A 7,069-nucleotide genomic window follows, 5' to 3' on the forward strand; every position below is an offset into this window, starting at 1 on the left:
TACGTAAGAGTCTGTTTTTGCTTTGGCTCCATCTCTTCATTCTTTCTGGAGTTATTTCTCCACTGATCATCAGTAGCATTTTGGGCACCTACTGAACCTGGGGAGTTCATCTTTCAGTGTTCTATCTTTTTGCCTTTTCATACTGTTCAAAATGTGGTCCACTGGAGAAGGGAATGGCAAACAACTTCAGTATTCCTGCCTTGAGAACCCCATGAACAGTATGAACAATATACAACTATATTTCAGTTAAAAAATAAATGGATTTCCAGGGAATAGAATAGGATTAGTACATATATAATCCAATCATCTATAGTTTATACATCTGTACTCTAAAGAATGAAAATTGTAATATTTTAGACCCCTCCCTTGCCCTTATTTTCTCCATGCACTCAGACACCAAGCCCTAATGATTTTCTCTCCTACAGAGTTCTCCCATCAGCGCTCTTCCTCTATGTACTTGTACTGCTTTAGTTCAGATGATCATCTCTTGCTGGGACTCTTACTGTAGCCTCCTGATAGATCTCCCTGCTTCTAGCCTCAGGCTCTTCCAAACTATCAATTGTTGCTGTTCAGTTGCTCAGTTGTGTTGACTCTTTGGGACTCCATGGACTGCAGCACACTAGGCTTCCCTATCCTTCACTATCTCCTGGAGTTTGCTCAAACTCAAGTCCGTTGAGTTGACGATGCCATCAAACCATCCAATCCTCTGTCCATCTCTTCTTCTCCTGCCCTCAATCCTTCCCAACATCAGGGTCTTTTCCAGTGAGTCAGCTCTTCCCATCAGGTGGCCAAAGTTGGAGCTTCAGCTTCAGCATCAGTCCTTCCAATGAATATTCAGGACTGATTTCCTTTAGGAATGACTGATTTGATCTCCTTGCAGTTCAAAGGACTTTCAAAACTCTTCTCCAGCACCACAGTTAGAAAGCATCAATTCTTCAGTGCTCAGCCTTCTTTATGGCCCAACTCTCATATCCGTACATGATTACTGGAAAAGCCAGACGGACCTTTGACTAGACAAACCTTTGTCAGCAAAGGTAATGTCTCTGCTTTTTAATATGCTGTCTAGGTATGTCATAGTTTTTCTTCCAAGGAGTAAGCATCTTTTCAATTCATGGCTGCAGTCACTGTCTGCAGTGATTTTGAAGCCCAGGAAAATAAAATCTGTCACTGTTTCCATTTTTTCCCTATATATTTGCCATGAAGTTATGGGACCAGATCCCATGATCTTAGTTTTTTGAATGTTGAGTTTTAAGCCAGATTTTTCACTCTCTTCTTTCACCTTCATCAAGAAGCTCTTTAGTTACCCTTCACTTTCTGCCGTTAGGGTGGTGTCATCTGCATACCTGAGGTTATTAATATTTCTCCTGAAAATCTTGATTCCAATCAGCTTGGAATTCATCCAGTCCAGCATTTTTCATGATGTACTCTACATAGAAGTTAAAAAAGCATGGTGACAATATCCTGACGATAGCCTTGACAATGTCCTTTCCCAATTTTGAACCAGTCCATTGTTCCATGTCTGGTTCTAACTGTTGCTTCTTGACCTGCATACAGGTTTCTCAGGAGGCAGGTTAGGTGGTCTGGTATTCTCATCTCTTTCAGAATTTTCCACAGTTTGTTGTGATCCACACAGTCAAAGTCAAACCTAGACAGTCAATGAAGCAGATGTTTTTCTGAAATTCTCTTGCTTTTTCTATGATCCAACAGATGTTGGCAATTTGATCTCTGGATCCTTTGTCTTTTCTAAATCCAGCTTGTACAACTGGAAGTTCTTGGTTCACATACTGTTGAAGCCTAGCTTGAAGGATTTTGAGCATTATCTTGCTAGTATGTGAAATGAGTGCAATCATGCAGTAGTTTGAACATTCTTTGGCATTGCCCTTCTTTGGCATTGTATGAAAACTGACCTTTTCCAGTCCTATCAATTACATTTCCTCAAATCAATTTTCTTCCTAAAATGCAAATCAGTTCCTCTCCCTCTTTAGGTTAAAGTCCTTAAATAGTGTCATTTAGGATAAAGTCCAAACATCTTAGCATGATTTCAGGATGCTCTGTGATTGAACAATGTTTCCTGCTTAGCCCACGTTTAGCCTCTCTGCCTCTAAATACCTTAGCCTTCAGCCTTAATAAGCTATTTTTCCATAAGCTCATGCCTTTACCAAGATCTTTCCTCTGACTTAGAATCCCAACCCCCACCTACCTTTTTCTGTTTGGCAAATTTCTTCTTCAAGTCACAGCTCAACTCCTCTGAAATGTCTCCTGTGTCCCTTATGTAAATGTTAGCACTTTTCCCCCTGTGCTCTCATTACTCATGCAATGCTGCCTTTTACAGTAGTTATTCCACTAAATTGTAATTGTTGGGGTACATACCTAGTTCCCATATTGCACTGTAAACTCTGGATAACAGGGACCATGTCTTTCCATCTTTGGTTCCCCAACTCCTAGCACTAGAACGAGCAATTTATAGACACTTGGTATTGCTAAATGTTTGCCTGAATTAATGATGTTCAGGGGCTTCCCTGGTGGTCCAGTAGTTAAGACTCTGCTTCCACTGCAGGACGTGGAGGTTTGATCCCTGGTTGGTGAACTAATATCCTAAATGCTACCAGGAGTAGCAAAAAAAAAAAAAAAAATTATGTTCAAAATAAACTTTTTTTAAAGTACTATAAGATCCCAAAAGGTTGTCTGAGTTATCAGAGATTAGAATTTACAGTCATAGAATGTCAGAAATGGAAGGAATGTTAGAAATCATCTACTCCTATTTTTTCATTTTCAGATGAGAAAACTAAGAACTAAAAGAGAGGTGAAGAGCTAAGAGAAGGAAAGTCATTCACTTGAAATCACACACCAATTTGGAAACAGAGTTGTGAATAAATATTCTGTTCATCAGATGTTTAGTGTAAAATGGATTTCTCTTAGTCTAATAGATTATGTGTAAACTATTCTAATCAGATTAGAATTAACCAAATATCAAATTAACAGGAGTCCTACTCTATATTTTTTGGATAAGTGGACTGTATTATAATTCAGTCTGAATTGAACTGGGATAAGGTTTTGCTGTTACCTTGGTCAGGGTGCTTTATTTTCTTTAACTTGCTGGGAGCTCAGATTAAACTCGTGTGTATGTGTGTGCACGTGCGCACGCCCATGCGCTCAGTCATGTCTGACTCTTTTCGACCCCATGGACTGTAGTCCACCAGGCTCCTCTGTTCATGGAATGTTCCAGACAAGAATACTGGAGTGGGTTGCCATTTCCTACTCCAGGAGCTCTTCCCAACCCAGGGATTAAACCTGCATCTCTTGTGTTTCCTGCATTGGCAGGTGGGTTCTTTACAACTAGTGCCACCTGGGAGGCATTATGCTTCCGGAAAAATCACAAGGAAAAGTATTCCAAGCAACAGTAGTAGCTGTTGGACCCAGCTCTCAAGGAAAGGGGGGAGCGATTCAATCAGTTAGAGATAAAGTTCTCTCCCAGAATATGGAAGCACCAAAGTAGTTCTAGATGACAAGGATTATTTCTTATTTAGAGATGGTGACATTCTTGGGAAATATGTTGACTGAAATAAGTCACTATTGAAATGGCATCATGTGAAGCTGCCCATTCCACTGAAGTTCTGAAATCTTTCATCATGTAAATAATTTTCCCTTTAATAATAAGAGGTGTTTCTCTTTAATAATAAACTAATGATACCTAAACTGAAAAAAAAAATAAAAATAGAGCTCCCATATGATCCAGCAATCCCACTGATGAGTATATAATCTGGAGAAAAACATAGTTTGAAAGAATACATGCACCCTGATGTTCATCACAATGCTGTTTACAATATCCGAGACATGCAAGCAACCTAAATGTCCATTGACAGGAATGGATAAAGATGTACTCCATCTATACAGGGCTTCCCAGGTGGTTCAGGGGTAAATAATCCACCCGCCAATGCAGGAAACACAAGAGACTCAGTTCTATCTCTGGGTTGGGAAGATTCCCTGCAGAAGGAAATGGCAACCCACTCCAGTATTCTTGCTGGACAATCCCTTGGACATAGGAGCCTGGCGGGCTACAGTCCATAGGGTCACAAAGAGTTGGACATGATAGATAATGAGAAGGACAGGAAAAGAGTTATGGGGAAGGGACAAGCAGGATTTGGGATTTCGGTTGGCTTGGGAGGTGAAGGAGAGAGAGAAGTTAAACATAATTCCAAGGTCTTAGACTCTGGTGATTGAGAGGATGATGATAACATGGACAGAAGTCAGAACATCGTGAGGGATTCTGATTTTTGAGGCAAGATACTAGAGTTTATAAGTGTTGAGTTGGGATGATGGTGGCATACCCAAACAGGGCTGTAAGCGGTGTAAGATGAGAGCCTGGCATTTAGGATAGAGGTCAGAGCCCAAGGACAACTGTTAAAATATTGAAATAGTTTTAGACATACTGGAAAATAACCACTGCTCTGCCTGGCCTCAAGGGATTCAGCAACACGATTAGGATCCCTGGTGATGCCTGGCACATCAGGGCCCACAACTGTTTTAATACAATAGTTGACAGCATCCATCTTGATGAGTTGAGGTCTCTGCCACTGGCTTTAAATATTATTACTATTTCCCCATTTCAAGACCACTGATTTTAGAGTCATAGAGGAAGATGAAAAGGAAAAAGGGAAAGTGGCTGGGACAGCACAGAGGGCTGGAGGCAGACTCCACATTAAACATCTACATTAAGGGACTTCCCTGGTGGTCCAGTGGCTAAGACTCTGCCCTGCAAATGCAGGGGGCCTGGGTTTAATCCCCGGTCAGGGAACTAGGTCCAACGTGCTGCAACTAAGAGTTTGCATGCCACAAAACTAAGACCCAGTGCAGCCAAATAAATAAATATTTTTAAAAAGGAAAAAAGATCTACATTAAGAAAATAGTATAACAATAATGGACATGAGTTTGAGCAAACTCCGGGAGACAGTGAAGGACAAGAAAGCCTGACATGCTGCAGTCCATGGGGTCACTAAAAATTGGACACAGCCTAGCAACTTAACAACAACGAACAACAACATAACAATAAAAATAGAAAAGAAAAGAGCATGAATTTTCATAGAATTATTCATAACAGCCAAAAAAAAGGAAACATCCATACAAACATGTAGCATATCTATACAACAGGATTTGATTCAGCCATTGAAAGGAATGTAGTACTGATACATACTACGACAAGGATCAAGCTTAAAAATGTTGTAAAAGAAAGAAGCCAGACACAAAGGGCTATGTATTCTATGATTATATTTATAAGTGTCCAGAATAGGCAAATCTTTAAATAGAAAATAGACCGTCAGGGACTGGGGAGCAACAGCTCGTGGGTCTGGGGTAACTAAGTTTAATTTTACCGAGTCCTGTGAGCCTGGAAAACACTGAGGCTTAAAGGAATCTGCCTCCCTTTTTGTGGTCTGCAAAGAACCACCCTTCTCCCTCTGACTCACTGATGCCCCTCTTGTTTATTTGTGTCAAGAACAAGACCTTCCACATTCCCATCTTTGCCTTATAAATAATTAAAATGAACCATTGGTGGGACTTCCCTGGTGGTCCAGTGTCTAAGATTCCGAGCTCCCAATGCAGGGAGCCGGAGTCTGATCCCTGGTCAGGGAACTAGATCCCACATGCTGCAACAAAGATTTGGTACAGCCAAATAAATAAATAAATAAATAAAACAACCGCTTGTCCCCTTGGATCACTCGGAACAAAATGCTTGTTAACAGAACTTTGCTTAAGTCTCTCCTCCCAGGCCCTTGACTTTTGGCCCACTCTCAGCCTGAACCAACATACAACCTGGCCTGAGGAGAGGCTAGCTGGCTGGCTTCAGGAAAAAGCATTCTCTGCTCGCTCTCTCATCATGCCACCCTTCCAGCCCATTCCCTGATCCTGGTTCTTTCCAGCCTTGTTGACTTCCCTCTCTACCTCCTGAGACACTTGCTGATCTTACAGTCATGGCATTCTCTTTATTACAATAGACTCTCTACCCCTGACTGCTATACTCCCTTTCCTCCCCTGTAAAAATCCTTCCTAATGAAGTCTCTCTTTGCTAACTCTGGATTTTAAAAAAAATTTTATTGGAGCATAGTTGCTTTACTATGTTGTGATAGTTTCTACTGGCACATCAGGGCCCACAACAAAATGAATCAGTCATACATACACAAATGTCCCTCTCTTTTGGACTTCTTTCACATTCAGGTCACCACCGTGCATTAAGTAGAGTTCCTTGCGCTATACAGTATAGTCTCGTTAGTTATCTATTTTCTACATAGTATGGATTTTTTTTTAAGTGACATGTTATTTTAGTGGTGATGAAAATAATCTAAAATTGATTATGGTTACCACCTTTGTGAATGTACTAAAAACCATTGAAACTGTACACTTTCAGTAAGTGAATTGTATGGTCTGTGAGCTATATCTCAATAAAGCTAGTGGTGGTTGTTTTTTAATTTTTTAACTGGTTTTAAAAGCTATTTTTTTTTAAGACTATGAGAGAAAGGAAAAAAAAAAAAGCAAACAGGACAAGAAATACTGTAAATAAAAACAATAGGGGACTTCCCTGGTGGTCCAGTGGTTAAGAATCCATCTGCCAATGCAGGGGACACAGGTTCGATCCTGGGTTTGGGAAGATTCCACATGCTGCAGAGCAACTAAGGCCATTCGCCACAGCTGTTGAAGCTCACGCTCCCTAGAGCCCATGCTCCACAACAGGAGAAGCCACTGCAATGAGAAGCCTGCACGCTACAACTAGAGTAGCCTCTACTCGCCACAACTAGGGGAAGCCTGAGCAGCAGTGAAGAGCCAGCATGGCCAAAAAATAAATAAATACAATTTTAAAATAAATAAATAGTATAATTATAAAAATAATAATAATACAGCTTCACAAAGGTCAAGCTGCTGCTGCTGCTGCTAAGTCACTTTAGTTGTGTCCGACTCTGTGCAACCCCATAGACGGCAGCCCACTAGGCTCCTCTGTCCCTGGGATTCTCCAGGCAAGAACACTGGAGTGGGCTGCCATTGCCTTCTCCAATGCATGAAAGTGAAAAGTGAAAGTGAA

The sequence above is a fragment of the Bison bison genome, unplaced genomic scaffold (genome assembly GCF_000754665.1).
Source record: "Bison bison bison isolate TAMUID 2011002044 unplaced genomic scaffold, Bison_UMD1.0 scf7180017864180, whole genome shotgun sequence".
NCBI classification, from domain to species: domain Eukaryota; kingdom Metazoa; phylum Chordata; class Mammalia; order Artiodactyla; family Bovidae; genus Bison; species Bison bison.